The 16,153-nt window shown below is 48.4% G+C and overlaps 1 protein-coding gene across 5 annotated transcripts in view; it reads left to right on the top strand.

The window, feature by feature from the left end:
* FAM135B (family with sequence similarity 135 member B) overlaps positions 1 to 16,153 on the top strand; it is a 280,699-nt gene that overhangs the window by 166,722 nt on the left and 97,824 nt on the right. The gene's annotated exons all lie outside the window — the stretch shown is intronic.

Genomic DNA, 16,153 nt, shown 5'->3' with positions numbered 1-16,153 from the left:
CAGGACGCTTTGCCTTTGGGCCATGGCTCCACTTGGCTACCGTGGTACGCCCCCAGGGCCCCAGCAAGCCCCTTCCAGTCCCTCCTGCTGACTCCACCTTCCCCACAGGTCCTCTCCCTGGGCTTGTTTTAGCCACAGACGTTCCCTGCTGGGGTCTTCTTGTCCTGCCAGGTGGTCCCCTTGGGTGAGCCTTGAAACAGCACCGGGCCAGCTCTCCAGTCCATGTGCCCCAGCTCTGGTGCATAAATAATGCCTCCTTTCTCTCAACAAATTCCAGATGTCTAAGCTTATCCTAATACATCAGCCTCTATCCTGCTGACCTTCACCTTCTGAGGCATGACACGTGAACTGGCCCTCTGGTCCCCAGACTGTGGGGATCTGTATCAGGCTCCTTGAGTAGGCCCTCCATGCTTGGAGGAAGGGAGATTATACCTCTTTTCTCTCCTCCATTGGAGGAGGTAAAAATAGAGGCGGACTTCACAGCCACGGCTCTCTCCAAATATCTGCATACACGCTCTCTCCCAAATCCTTTCTTCCCTCTCCCTGACCTAAGGGAGGAGGGTCTGGAGCCGTGGTTCCCAACCGCTGCCTCCTGGGCTCTGCTTTTGGGTCTGGCCTCTCACATTTGTACACAGGGTTGGTTGTGGCCTCTGTCAAACTTCAATTTTAATAACCCATAAGAATGGTTGTTTTTGCATTTTAACTAACTGGAATTTAAATAAAAAAGACACAAAAAAATTTCCAAATCTAAGAAAAAAAGAAAGAAACAAAACCCATGACGTAGATTTTAATCATTTAAATTTCTTTTAATTTTTTTTAACATTTATTGATTTTTGAGAGACAGAGACAGGGAGCGAGCAAGGGAGAGGCAGAGAGAGAGAGGGAGACACAGAATCTAACGCAGGCTCCAGGCTCCAAGCTTTCCGCACAGAGCCTGATGCGGGGCTTGAATTCATGAACTGTGAGATTATGACCTGGGCCGAAGTTGGATGCCTAACAGACTGAGCCACCCAGGTGCCTATGAATCATTTTAAACAGGGGCACCTGGCTGGCTCATTTGGAAAAACATGCAACTCTTGATCTCAAGGTCATGACTTTGAGCCCCACACGAGGCATAGAGATTACTTAAATAAATGAGACTTTAAAAAAATAAATCATTTTAAACAATTCATGATAAAAATGAGGGAATTTGTTTTACGTGTGATAATTGATTGTTATGATCAAAGATCCATAATGTCAATTATATGAAGAGTTTTCTTGAAAGAATCCTGTGTTGCTGTTAAGAAAAATGGTTGTTTTCACCTTTAGACCATGAGCTCTCCCACTCCAAATTAAGTGTGTCATGTTTCCCTTAGTCTGTATTTTTGCAGCATTAGGACATTATAACTGAAGGATTACTTGAATTTTTTTGGTTTTTCCCTTTCAGGTAAGTCCCAGGAGGACAGACCCTCTCCCTTCCTTGCTGCCATGGCTCAAGTGCCAGGGTTATGTCCTCCTTACTTGGGGCTTCATGCTGAGTCATGGATGGATGGTGGATGGAGGGATGAGTCATGGATGGAAGGCGGATGGAGGGATGGGTCGGTGGATGGATGGCAGATGGAGGGGCGAGCATGAACAACAATACTTTCCCATCATTCCAAGACCTCATTGAAAGAACCCTTTCCCTCTCACCTCCCTCTGTTTCAGAGCTTCACCTGGGCACACATTCTCCAGTATTGATTGCTTTGCTTTAGAGCAGTTCAGGTCGATATTGTTAAAGTTTAAAGCACAATAAAAGTCATGACTCCTGACAATGAATGTTCTTGTTTATCTTCCTTGAAGTAAATGTACTTCATCTCGGCTTGCTGAAATGTGTTGCTGGCCGACCCATATTTTTCTGGACGGGCACCAACGACACTTAATAAATCTCTGTTGATTGTGCAACTGAATATACCAGGCACTGTGCTTGGCATTTTGTAAATATTATTTTATAAATCCTCAGAACAATCTTTGGAGTAGTTCTGTTCCTATTTTCAAAGGAGGAAACGGAATCTCAGAGTTTATAAATGAGCAGAGTCAAGGAGTTGGGTGTTTCGGAGTTATTGCTGTGGCTTGGTCGTTAATTTTATTTCCTCAGGCAGATAACTTGACTTCTATTTTTATGACCTTTTTTTGTAATGGTCAGATGATAAGGAAATGACTTTATTAAATTAAAAAGGTCACTGAGTTAATAGCTTTATACTTTTTACAAAACTAATAGTACGTATATTTTAATTCCACCTTCAACAAATATCTACCAAGCAGCTACCGAACCTGCTCTCCAGGTTTTAGGTCTGTTTGAGCAGAAAGAACCTAGTGTGCACGGAGCGCTTAGTCTAGTACAGGAGGTGGTCATTTGCACTCTAGCTAATGTCACGATGCTCAGAGAGGTACAGTGTGTAATGAGAGCCCGTAATCACACATTTGACCCTACGAGGGAGATCAGAGAACACCTCTGGGGAAAGAGACGCCTGAACTGAGGGCTGGTGAGTGAGCAGGGGTCAGCTGGGTCCTCAGAGAAGGGAGGTGCCAAGTGGGTGGAGGGAACAGAATGGGTGCAGGTGATATGCTGACGAGGAGGCAATGGCCGGCCAGTGTGGCTGCAGAGAAGTGGGGCACGGGAGCCAAGGGTGAGGAGAGGATGGACGGGTGGGAAGGTCAAATGGGCTCCGAGGACTCCATTGGAATATTTTCCTTCATCCTAAGAGGTGTGGAAAGCTTTGGAAGCGTTCTGATCAGGGGAACAGCTTTGTCCTATTTGCACGTTGGAAACATTCTTCTCTGGAGATATGGTGGGGGGTCATTGTGCATGAGGGGCAGGTGGCACTGAACGAACCCCCTCGTGGTCCAGGTGAGGTCAGGGGTAGCAAGTGGGCAAGTCCATCGGTGGCTGAGACAGAGCAAAGCCAGAGCGTCGGCCGGGGGCTTACATCTGGGAGGTGACGGAGGTTACGTTGAAGGTGGCTCTCCTTTTCCTGGCTTCCATGCGAAGCCGGATCATAGAACCACTTACCAAAGTAAGGAACCTTGGAAGAGAAACTAGCTTTTTAGCTTTGTTTTTTTTTTTTTTTCTTTTTCTTTTCTTTCCTAGTGGTGATATGGAAAAGTTACTTTTCAACAGGTTACAAATGTGCGGTACCTTCGAAAATCCAAGGGGAAGATTTCAGTAATCAACTGGACGGACAGGTCCTGAACTGAGAGGACGAGTCTGGGTTAGGGACGTAAGTTCTGTTGAGTGGCCATGTGCTACATTCCATTTTATGTAGCAGACTCGGAATCCACAAACAGGCAGATTTATTGCTGGCATAGGGCTTACATCCTGGTTGCACGGAAATGAGTGCTGTGGAGTAAAATAAACCACTGGAAGGGAAGAGGGAAGCACCACCGGGGTGTGGAGGGACCGTGACCTTCAGAGAGGTGACTCCCAAAGGGAGTCAGAGAAACGCTACCAGAGTCAAGAATAAAACGAGTGGAGCCTTATTTCTCAGAGGCCGAGGGAAGAACATCTTTCCAGGAGGAGGAATTGGCCGACATTGTGGGCCCCTGCTGAGAATCGAGCATGATGTGGGCTAAAACTGTCCCTAAAATCTGAGCAGTGCATAGGGTGCTCCCTTGGTGGTGATAAGGGACCAGAAAGAAACCAGGTGGGGCTTTTTTGTGGGGAGGGGGGAGTTTTGAAGAGTGCGTGGGGCAAGGAAGAAATCGGGGCTGTCAGTAGGTATTCTCTGGGGAAGTTCATTGCTATGGTAAGGAGAGAGTCAGGGTAGCAGCTGGAGGGGCTTCGAGTTCTGAGTTTTGTATGCCCTTTATTTCTGACGAGGGAAGGTTGACTGCATTTCGAATCCATTTGGAAGGAGCTAGTTGAGGAGAAGCTGAATATGTAACATGAAGAAGAGAAAATAATCGAAACGGCCATTAAACGTTTACTTTTCCTCCAGCCCCATGCTACATGCTATGGCTGCCGAGGTGAACCGCAGCACGACTGAGTCCCAAGAAACTCACCCAGACGTGTAGACCGGCAGAGCCAAGACGTTGGGTGGCCCCGAGGAGTGTGGAGCGGTGTGTATGGTAGCCCCGCGTTGGGTGGGGCTGGCCGCCCCGGGGCGTCCAGCCGCCCCCGTCCCCTGACCCCGACGGCTTACCCTGACTGACGGATGGTGGCTGTGGTGCATTAAACAGCAAGCTTTGCAGGATTGCCTCTGCGCCAGGGTGGAGCTGTGAAGACAAATGAGCATGACTTAACGGGCCATCTGGTAATTGAATCTAAAGCTGCAATAATTGATTCCGAGGACGTAGGCCTAGGCGTGCATTGATTTCGAAGCCAACTGGCTAAGCGTTGGCTGACACCCAGGCAGGTGCTGCTGTGACTTTCAGAAGCTGGTTATAGAGTTTGCTGAGACACAAAGGCTTTGAGAGATCCTTGGGAAGAGTCCTTCTGGGCCCCGGCGAGCATCCAGGCAGGGCCAGGGAGGGCCAGGAGGCAGGGTCCTGGGAGGGGAGGCTGGATTCTGGATTCTGCTGTTTATTCTACTCTTGGGCTGGATACTCCATCTCCCAAAGCCTCCCAGTTCTTATCTGGTAAATGGGTTTATAGATGTGTGTGATTTTCTTTGTGCTGCCAGCCCCCATGTCGGATGTGTGGATTCTCAGACTTAGGACGGTGGCTCAGGGATGAAAAACGAAAAGCTGTCTTTCCTAGTGACGACTCAGCCTTCCTTTCGGGGTAACCCTACCCTTATTTTTGCTGGACTCCTGCTGAGCATTTAGTTTATTCAAGTACTCACCTCGGTCACCGGGAAGACCCAAATGACTGGCTTATCGTCTATGCCTTCACATACCTTGTAAGGATAGAGAAGCTGGGAGTATGCGGGTTGGTGGAAGGTGATGCCAAGATGAACGACTGGAAAGTCGACCACGTGGCACAACAAAAGTATAAGGACACTTATAGTGGAAGAGATGTGGCATTTTTGGTAACAATGACTATGCCAGTCATTGTCTTATCACCACTATGACCCTGTAGAAGAAGAGGGTCTCACGATTAGCTTACACATGAAGAACATTAGGCTCAGAAGGGTTAACTAACTTACAGGTGAATGGAGAGTCTGAACTTGAATACAGGTCAGATTTCAGAGCCTGTGCTGTTTGCAGCTACACTGACCGGGAACATCTCCATAAAGAGGTGACGTTTGAAAAGTCATCGAGACACAGGCAGGATTCTGAGGTGAAGATGAGTCTATCGATTCATCAAAAAATACTAATTGTGTGGATTTTATGCCAAGCACCTTGCTAGAAGCCAAGAGCACAGTGGTGAATGATGTACTCTGCAAGCTTAGAGCCACCTTTGGTCTGGTGACAGACGCAGTGAACTATATCGCTACACAACAGGTGTTCTTGGCAAGCAGGTGCAAAATGTTCTGGGGACAGAGGAGGGGTGATTATCCTTGCTGGGGCACTGAGGGACGAACTCCCGATGAAGGGGCAACACAAGCAGAATCTTGATGGATGAGAAGCAGAAAGCTTAGTGGGGAAAAATGTCAGAGGAAAAAGTCTATTCAAAGAGTGCATACAGATTGCCCCCTTGGTGCAGGTGCTCTGCTAGACCCTCTGAGAATTATCAGTAAACAAACGGGGCTAATTGGAAAGAACTTGTGTTTGGCATGGTGGAGGTTCCTAGAAGGTAATACCTCCTGACCGAAAAGAATAATTAAGAACGCGATCAGAACCTTGAACAATAGTGTTCATTGATCGTGAACCGTAGACACCCATTTCTTCCATCTCCTGGCTTGATGCTCATGACAACTCTGTAATTAGAGATCATACTTCCATTTTATGGAAAGCAAATTGATTAAAAGGGCATCATGGCCTTGTACTAAGGAAAAACGTAGACCCTCACCCAAGCCCTTCAGTGCCCACACCCCGCCATGTCCCAGTGGCCTAAAGAAGCTCTGGAATGTTCCTTGCAGCTTCTTGACATATCTGTATAATTGACCAAAGGTACTGTATTGATCACCTCTGATGGGTCAGAAGTGCAAGATTCAACAGGTGATGCTACTGAGCAAATTGTAACATTTATTCAAAGAAACACAATGAGAGTGGTCCCTTGTTAAGAACAAGGGTTATCTTGAGTCTAAGTCCTACTCGGGCCCTGGATTCTGAATATTTCTGGTGCGTGGTGTGTGTGTGTGTGTGTGTGTGTGTGTGTGTGTGTGTGTGTGTGTATTGGGGGAAGTGGATAGAAGGGTAGCATCTTCTGTGTGCTAAGTGGTGTTGAGGAGTAAATGCATGGGGTTCCCAGGTGAGGACATTCACTCTAGGCTGCAGCAGTCAGAGAAAGCTTGCTCACAGTGAGAGCCTTAGAAATAGGCCAGTGAGATGGGGAGGAATCAGCTCCTGCACCAGGACCTCAAGCTCTAGTTCCTGAAGTGTCTGTGTCAAATAAGCAGGTGGCTGTTCTAACTCCAGCTGCACCTGAGACTGTCCCAGCTGTGGGCTGGAGCTAGGGGCCAGGTGCAGAAGTGCAGAGGAGGGAGTATCCCAGAGCTGGGTCAGGGTAGCAACCCCTTCTGTCCTGCGTTTGCTGTGGGTGGAGTTGAAGGTCAGTTTCCAGGCTCAGCCGGGGCCAGGTCTGAGTCAGGGTGACCCATCGGAATCCAGTTGTGCAGGACTCTAAGGGAGAGCCTGGGGACATTGAGAGATGGAGGAGGTTTGAGTTGGAGAGGGGAGCATTGGCCCTGGAATAATTCCCAAGTTCACGTGCAGACGGATGGTCCTTCTGTGGCATTTGGCACGGATGTACAGCAGCAGGAGAAGGAGCTGTTGGAGGGGAGGAGGGTGTGCAGGAGCCTCCATGTCCCAGAGGACCAGCTGAGGCCACCCAGGCCACCCTGGGGTTTAGAGGGAGGGGCGTGGGGTGAAAGATTTGGAGCTGAGCACACGAACCCTGGCCACAAGGGCAGGTCTCAGCAAGGAAGGCTGGGCTGACCTGCGTGTGCCGTGAACATGCCTAGTTCATTGGAACCGGGGGCAGCGTTCGGCCAGTGCCTCTGGTGTGTGCAGTTGTCATAGTAGCCATTGCCCTAAACTTTCTGAGTGCCCCCCCGCATTGGCTAGTTGGCCTGGCCCCTCCCCCAGATGCTCATATTCCCTGTGATCCTTAAATCAACGAGTTATGCCTGGCACAGCACATGGCCTGCAGGACCCTGCTCATCACTCTGCCTGGCATTATTCTGATTGGCAGGTGCCTGCACTAACCAGTTTGGGATATCCTGTCCCCTTTCCCAAGTACAGGTATGGCCCAGGTGTATGCCCTAAGGAACAGGACGGAGGAGTCCAATAGGGGAAAGGTGAGGCATAGGAGGGCAGGGTCCAGGTGAGAATGTCCTGTGATTGAAAAGAACTTCCTGGCTTGGGGAGGGGAAGGGTTGGATGTAGCCCTTGGAGCGAGAAGAGGGCTGAGGCTGCTGGTCTTTCTGGACTGGTGAGTCCTGGCGCAGCCCTGGGCAGTGGGGCTAGCCCTCCCTCCAGAGGGACGTTCTGTTTCTGTGGAAGGAAAGACAGTGACCACCTGTTCTCACCTGCTGGGCGCTGACTGTGGGCACTCCCTGCCATTGTAGGAGCAAGTCACGACTGTCCCCCACATCCTGTGGTTTCCCAGTCAGGCCACGGTCACCGTGGGCCGGAGAGTGGCTCTGTGTTCCTCGGAACGTATTGGGGACTGTGACTGGGCCTGGGCGTGGCCGCTGCTGCTCCCACAAATATTTGATTAGCTGCAATCACTGCTTTTCTTGGTTCTCCTTGCTTGGGAAGCATATGGCTGAAGCAGATGGCCCTGGAAAGTCTGAACCACATAAACAGGGCTCTTCGCCTCCCGTTTGCTGTCTCCTAATGACTTACCAGCACAATAGGTTTCAGGATTAGGAGACAAAGCCTTACACCCCAGAAAACCCCATAGTGTGCCCCTTTAGGCACATTTAGTGCCTGCTGTTTGCCGGGGAGCGTAGATCGGTGTGGGTGCTGGCCCATCGTGAGGACGTAGCAGGAGACAGCCAGCCTCATGAGCTACCTCTCGAGCTGAGATCCAGCTCACTTCCGCAAATGTTTATTAAACACCGCTGCCAAATTCTCAGGGATTAGGTCACTTGGAGCTTTGGGCAGCCAGACATTCTATAAATATTTGTCCGGCCCGGACAACCGCCCAGAACACCGGCCCTGTGCTAAGCCCTCACCTTACTGCAGCGTCCACACTGATGATTTAGGCCCGGCGATAACATCGTAGAGAATTTAGATTTTATTCTAAGTGCCATCAGGGGTGATGACGTCCGGTTTATATCTCATATGAATAGATGCGAGAGTGGAAACAATAAAAGCATGTTTCAACATTGAGAGAAAATCCTGAAAGGACACGGAAAGGATTCAATTAATCAGAACCACATTTTGAATGTGAATTTGCAGGATTCGCAGATGATTGATCAGGGGGTGAGGGGGAAGAGGAATCAGAGATGGCCAGGAGGCATGGTACAACTATGGGTAAGAGACGGCAGGAGAAACACATTTGGGAAACAAAATCAGAGGTCCTGTCTTGGATGCGTGAGTTTATGGTGCATATCCAACATCAAAGGAGTAATGTCTCGGGGCTGAGGGATCGCGCGCACCCACGCGGGAGAGAGATGGGACTCTTGTCACACATTTGAGAGCTCTTAGCTTCTAAGTGGTGTATAAAGTGCTGGAAGTGGCTAGGGTCCCCTGCGGAGACCGTGGGAGGAGAGAAGAGCTCATAGGAGAGAAAAGACGTGGGTCCAACACCCTGATGGAAGTCTACAGTGCAGAGAGGTGGGAGGTGCAGGAGGAGACACCCCATGGGATCGAGGCAGAAGCAAGGTGGCCAGGAATAAGGAGCCATCTCGCTGCCCCCTGGAGTCATATTGTTATTGTCACTTTTGCTCAGAATTGAGGCGGAGGGAGTTAAATCTCACCCCACATCTCCCAGCTGGAAAGCAAGGAGATTCTGCGTGCTTCTCCGTCCTTGCAGGCAGTGCCCCTGCCCTGGTCAAGACAGCTCTTGACAGCTCCCCAGAGCTGGAGGGCAGCTGAGGCTTCCCCTTGCATTTTCCCTGAGAGTTTTCTAGTAGCCAGTAGAATTCTGCTGTGAGTATTTTTTTTTAAGTTTATTTATTGATTTATTGTGTGTGTGTGTGTGTGTGTGTGTGTGAGAGAGAGAGAGAGAGAGAGAGAGAGAGAGAGAGAGAGAGAGAGATTGAAGCTCAGTGCAGGGCTCGAACTCATGAACTGTGAGATCATGACCTGAGCTGAAACCAAGAGTCAGATGCTTAACTGAGTCAGCCCGGAGCCCCTGTTGTGAGTACTTTTTAATAGTCACATCAGCTACACACTCCTGTCCACGTGGCAGTACACGCATGGCTGTTTCTCTGAGCACCTGTTACAGGTTAGTCCCTATAGCAGGTGCTGTCACAGGTTGTCTTGCTCCACCCTGGCAACCCTCGAACAGGAATGCTCTCTCCCATCCCCATTTCACAGGGGAGGAAACTGAGGCTCAGACCCGGGTAAGTTCCTTGTTCACAGGAACACAGCGTACAAGTGGAGACCCCAGGGCAAATCCGTGGCTTTTCACTCAAATCTGTGTCTTCTCCTTGCAAAAGCAGGAGGCCATGTACTGTACTCTGCAATTGAAATGCAAATGGAAACACCTGAGTTGGCCGGGTGGTTAGGTCCCGTCTAAAGGGGGCCGGGTGGGTGAGCCGTCGGGTCACTGGAGTCTGTTAGAGGCGACGCGCTGGCCTTTCACATTTGAGATGAGATAGCAGTGCACGTTATGGGCTGACAGAATAGGTGTCGAGTGCTGGCCTGGCTGCGCCCCCTCTGACAGGTGGGTTGCAGTGGTGACAAGTAATTAAGCCCGCTCGGTGTAGACGGGAGAGGGCTCGCTGCTAAATTGCACCTGCAGCCATGTTCCTTTTCAGTGGGTTCAATGATGGTTTTTCTGCGTGCTTTGGATTAGTTTCTGTAAGCAGGAATTTCTGCGAGGCCACGGTATCTCTGTGTAACTTGAGTCTTCGTGCGGAGGAGGCTGAGTGCCGGGACTGCTGGGATTCAGAAACTGGGGAGTGTCGCCTCCTTCACCCTGCACTCACTAATGATGGAGTCACGGGTTGAGTCCTTGTGTACCCGAGTGACCACAGTACGCATAGCCCACGGTTACATCATTCCAGGACCTCGGCTGCTATTCTGTAAGCCGCAAGTGATGGAGTAGTGTGAGTCCAGCGAGGAGAGAACAAAGTTGGGAAACGTCGGACTGAATACTGAAGACTATTCCTTGTCGTTGTTGTGCTATCACCAGTGACTGGCATTATGTCTAACATACCGCCTGTGTGGCTGTTGGGTTCCATAACACATATGTGAGGAAACAAGCTTAGGGATGAATGGGTGCAAAAAAGTACAAGATGTGGCATCCCCGATGTACTACCTTTGACGCTGAGGACGTAACTTAACCTCTGTGGTCCTGAGCTGCTTCATGAAGATACAGCGAAGACTCTCATACCCAAGGTCAAGTGAGACAAGGGATCTGAAGTACCTAGAACTCAGACCAATCCCAGGCTAGCTTCTGTTGCAGTGGGTGATCAGTTTTGCATGTAGTACACCTTACAGAGAAGAGACATTTGCAAGTCACGCGGTTAATACATAATGATGTCTAGACTGCAAACCAGGGCTTGCCACCTCAACCCAAACTGGTTAGGTGGGCCATACAAGATGATGCAAATGAGGCAATGTGTCTGGAGAGATGAGAAACTCATTCAGACAAGGAGGTGTCTGTGGAGATGAGCAGCTCAGGGATTACCCGTTCCCTATCCACGGACAGCTGTGCGGGACAGATACACCCCACGGGGAGCTCTGATCGTTCAGTTCCAAATTCCAGTGTCTTGCACAGGACCTGACATGTAGCAGGTGATTAATAAGGAGTTAATGAATAAATGAATATGTTTTATAGTATAGAAAAAAAACCTCACAGAAACATTCACCTGGGATTATGGATAAGGCATAAACTCATATCCTTGTTCATTAAAGCACATTATTTTCAATATTCCAGGGACATCATATTTTAGGTAGAAAGCAAGAAAAATGTCTGTTAGGGGAGTTTAGATGGATGGTGCAGTCGGTTAAGCATCCGACTCTGGATTCAGCTCAGGTCATGATGTCACAGTTCATGAAATCGAGCCCTACTTTGGGCTCTGTGCTGACAGCATGGAGCCTGCTTGGGATTCTGTCTCTTTCTCTCTTTGCCCCTCCCCTGCTGTCTCTTTCTCTCTCAAATAAATAAACATGGTGTTGTAGGTAAGCGATGAATCATGGGAATCTACCCCCCAAACTAAGAGCACACTGTATACGCTGCGGTTAGCCAACCTGACAATAAATTATATTAAAAAATCAATAAAATAAAACAAAAAAATGTTTTTAGTTTTTTCAAATAGATATACAAATGACAATATGATGTGCTTCAAAAATTGAAGGTACAAGTCCGTTCACATCTCTGCAGATATCTCACCAAAGTGCTTTTTTTATCTAAGTGCCCTGTTAGCAAAATGCTAACCTGCTTCCCTCATCTCACGGGGGCTGAGAAGACCTGGGCTTATAAAATGAAGTGGGATCCTTTTTAAGAAAATTTTTTTAAATGTTTATTTATTTTTTGAGAGAGACAGACAGAGAGTAATCAGGGGAGGGGCAGAGAGAGAGGCAGACCCAGGCTCCAAGCTGACAACACAGAGCCCAATTGTGGGGCACAAACTCATGAGCTGTGAGATCATGACCTGAGCCGAAGTCAGACACTTAACCGACCGAGCCTCCCACGCACCCCAAAATGGGCTCCTTTTTTGAAAGCCAGGTTGGAAAGAACTGGGTCTTATCCTTCTCAGGCTACTAGGGCTTTTCATGGCCAAATGGATGTTCTGTTGAAGGTGGTTCTTTAGAACTCCAAGAAGCTCGTGGCCTCAACCATTAGCTTGCTTGTTCAACCATCTGCATAGGACTTGGGGGCCCTGCCTCAGGACTTCAGGTTATTACTTTTCAGGTGACATTTATATGTTCAGTCATTGCTATTCAAAGCACAACCTTTGTGCCAGGTTGGATGGATGCACAGAACTTTCCGGCTCGTGATATAACCAAACCAGCCTTCTACTTGTGAACCCTTGAGCCATTGTGAACATCCAGAGCCATCATCCTGGGCTCCCGCTTTCCTCAAGCTACTTTTATTTCCAGGAAACAGTATTCCTTGCCTTATCCATACAGGATGTTGACACCTCTTTGGTTGGGGCAAGTCTGTCCTAATCTGGTGGGTCTCCCCACTTCCATACTTCAGAAAAAGTCATCAACACCTTGGCTGTTTGCTCCCAGGGGATTCTTCTCTCCCTGTGTGGATTGTTTTATTTGGGGATAGAGTCTCCAAGAAAAGAAGCAGCTTTGATGGAGTCACAGAAGGTCATGTCCTACCTCTCTAACTTGGCAATGAGTGTTCCCCGGCCCTAGCAGCCATAAAACACTTAGACGATATGGGACTTTGCTCTGGTCATTCTCTAGAGAAACAGTGAACACCTGCTTCAAGGTGTTTTTCTTTTCTGCCTATTCTTTGAAACTGGTAGGAAAAAAAAATAATAACGTTTGGCTTCAAGGTAACCTTCTGTCCTTCCTGTTCCTGGAAATAGCCAGAAAATCACCTAGCATAAAGATCATCATCATTATCATCTTTATCTTACTAGGGAGTCTGGCTGGGTTTGGGGAATTTTATAGTTAAACATACCCCTTTATTTCTCATCTCTTCTGAGTCTTAGATTCACTATGGAAATCAGGCAGGGCATGATTCTTGCCTTATTTGCACTCCGATTTCATGGCCCGCCCAAGGCCAATGGTGAGAAAATGGTGGGGCAAGTTTAGAAAGCAAGTCTGCCTTACTGCGGATGTCCCGTTCTTTAGAACGGGATAAGAAAGCTGAGGTCTTGACTCTGAGTCGCTCTTACTCCACCTGTTAGAGGATTCTCACGTGTGAATATGGCCTGGGTTTGAAGACATTCGCTGGTAGCTTCTCAGCATCTTCATCTGCCAACAGCCCAAGCCTCCCCTGGCTGTCCTCAGGCCTGGAGGGTTGGAAGAGAATCTCCCGGAGTTTTGACCATTTAGCACACACTTGGTTCTCTGGGCGGCTCTGCTGTGCAGGCAGAACCATGGCCATGTTCTTGGAATTGGGGTGGGGCTCCTTGCACAAGTAAATGTGCCACCAGAGGGCTGCAGGCCTGGATTCTGGGGCACCGGGTACACATGTGATGAACAGCACCTATACTCTGTAATCTGCACTCACGGAGGCCCTGGGGCGGACGGGGGCGCCCAGCAGAGGTAAGGTCATCATTCGAGCTATAGATATTCGGAGACACTGCCGAAATGCAGATTGTTGATATCACTCATTTTTGTGGGGGAAAAGCCCCATGAGAAACTAAAAGTCTTTTTACTCTGGCCTTCTGGCCTGAAACTCCAGATTGAGCTGTTTGAAACTCATCCCTTGAACAGTGGGCGCCATTAAGGAGTTCCTCTGCCTCTGCGCTATTCTCTTTTCCCTGCTCTTCTCCTCTCCTTTTCCTTTCCATTCCTTTTTCTTCCTCCTCCTACCTTCTTTCCTTTGCCTATTTCCACTTCCTTATTTCCTTTTTTTTTTTTTTAAGCACACTCCACGCTCAGTGCAGAGAGCCTGACATGGGACTTGAACTCACGACCCTGAGATCAAGACCAGAGCTGAGATCAAGAGACGGACGCTCAATCTTCTGAGCCACCCAGGCGTCTACCTTGTTTCCTCTTGAAGTTCTAACTGTCCTTTCAGATCTTATGCATGGTACCGACACTGCCACGCACAACAGCAGGCAGATATTTGGGGAGACCTAATCTCCGCCTTCTCACTGGGTCACTTGAGTAGAATCTGCTCACCTGACAAGTAAAAACATTCTAAAGAGAGATGTGGCTCTTTACTCCCCAGCCAGGAGAGGGCAGCCTCCCAAAGTATCCCAGGGTCTTTGAGGGTGGAGAGAACACACATTTTCTTCATCTCTGGGCGGCCAGTGCCTGGGATCTCTGGGTGAGTAGAAGGAGGGGGAGCTGGAACAAGAACCTTCCGTCTGCCCACGGGGGCTGCATAAAACAAGCTGGAGAGCCAGTCCTAGAAATTCTAGGAAGAGGCCTTGCGGAGGAGAAGAAAGTAGCATTTCCTTCAGAGTGCAGGAGGAGGGAGCCAAGATGATGGGTAAGGTGTCCAAGTGTGGGTTGTCCTTACTGAGGGGAGGAGGCAAGCACCGTATCACTGGTGCCCACAATCCCAAACGGTGTCCGTGATCGGTGAGCCTTCCCTTGCAAGGAGACACCTGTTGATGTCCTACTTGATAGTAACGAGAAGATGACACAGGAAGTCCCATCAGGCATAAGAAATGCCTCATCCTGGGCTTAATGGGGCCGTTTGGGATTTGGTGACCTCTAGATACCATTGAGTCTTGTGGTCTAGATTGACAGTCTGCTCAAAAATCAGAGAAGTTTAATTTCTCATAGAAATGTGACCAGTGGAATTGTCTTCGACAGAAAGCGCCCAGACCTTTCTCTGAGCACAAAGCGTCATCTTACTGCATATTGCACACCGAGTATGTGCCTGGTCTTAGGATCTTGATTTATTTTATGCTCTTTATGTCTATATGGATCCCAGGTCAGGGTGGATATGCCCGTTTTTCACATGGAAAGCTGCTGTTACAAGGGGTGATGTCACCTGCCCAAGAAGGCTGGGTGATTGAACTGTTTTGCTGGCTGTCCCTCCTGGTACTGGACGCCTCAGTGCTGCTCTGACCTTCAGAGTCTTTACCCCATCCATCCTCTGCCGTGCTGTCGGGCTGGCTGATAGATCAACTAGGCCTTGACAGTGATAGAGAAAGGGCTGGTGTAGCAAATAAAAACAGAAAGGCATTTGCACACAAGGATCACTTCTATTTAAAGGCCGCATCAATTTGAATCCAACGGGTCTAAATAGGGCTGCATTAGCCCAGTAATTTTATTTCCTTCATGACGAAGTGCAAATTAGAGCAGGCACATCTGAGCAGTCTTGGTAATGACCTGGGGTTTTACGTGTTTTTGTTCCTTCCTCTGAAGCTACAAGACAGGTCTTGGTTTGTGTGTCACTGTGCCCTGGTGGGGGCGGGCAGTGACCCTTTGTCCCTGTTTCCAGAAGACTCTTCAGGCCATCTGAGGACAATGCACAAGGCAGTTGAGCTGTTTTTCTCTGCTGATTGCACTGATTTTCTTCTTATCTTCTGGGCTCTCTTTCCAAACATGCTATTTATTTTTTTCTGTAGTGATTTATAGAGGACCTGCCTTTGGCTAGGAGACAGGTGCATTTTATTCATTCACCCGAGACTTCTTTCCTTGGTTGCTAAACAGATGGGTGTGAGGATAAATCCAAGCAATACCTCGTCACATGGCAGACACCAAGATGCCTGCCTCTTTTCCTTTGAGCCACGGTCTCTCCATCCGTAGTAAAATCTTCTCTAGCAAGTTCCTACGAGGATTAGGGAAGAGTAGCAAACGTGAAAGCTTGTTGGAAGCTATAAAGTGCCACGTGGTTTGTCATTATTATGAACAGGTAATCATTGCTTTGTTTGATGTAAATATTAGCGTTACTTATTTGAGAATATTTTGATATTGTCCCTGGTGTGCAGTTTATGTGTTAAGTGGTTCTGAGAAGTTCACCCACTTGCTTTCCATAACTCTGGCCGGTGCGTGCAGTAAAGTCTCCTGTCATCATCAGACAGGTGAGTCTTCCTGAACTTGAGTTTGATTTGCAGACAGTGCTTAGGAATTGGAGTTTCTTTGGAATGCTTTGGAAGACACAGAGTCAAACAAGTTCCTTTGAAACCTTGATGTCTAATACAATGAGGATTAGCACACGTACCTAAAACTCAAGACAGAGTGTTCTCCATATCATACATGATGTGAACAACATTTTCAGGAGGGAGATTCTAGGGGCACTGGGGAGTTCTTGGAGGAGGAAGAAGTTTCTGTCCGTATCTTCTCTGTTCTTCTCTTCCTCCCTGATTTCAGGAGAGGAGGA

This window comes from Panthera tigris, chromosome F2 (genome assembly GCF_018350195.1).
Source record: "Panthera tigris isolate Pti1 chromosome F2, P.tigris_Pti1_mat1.1, whole genome shotgun sequence".
In the NCBI taxonomy this organism is placed as follows: Eukaryota; Metazoa; Chordata; class Mammalia; order Carnivora; family Felidae; genus Panthera; species Panthera tigris.
The sequence above is the reverse complement of the archived record's forward strand: the minus strand, read 5'-3'. Positions and strand labels throughout refer to the sequence as shown.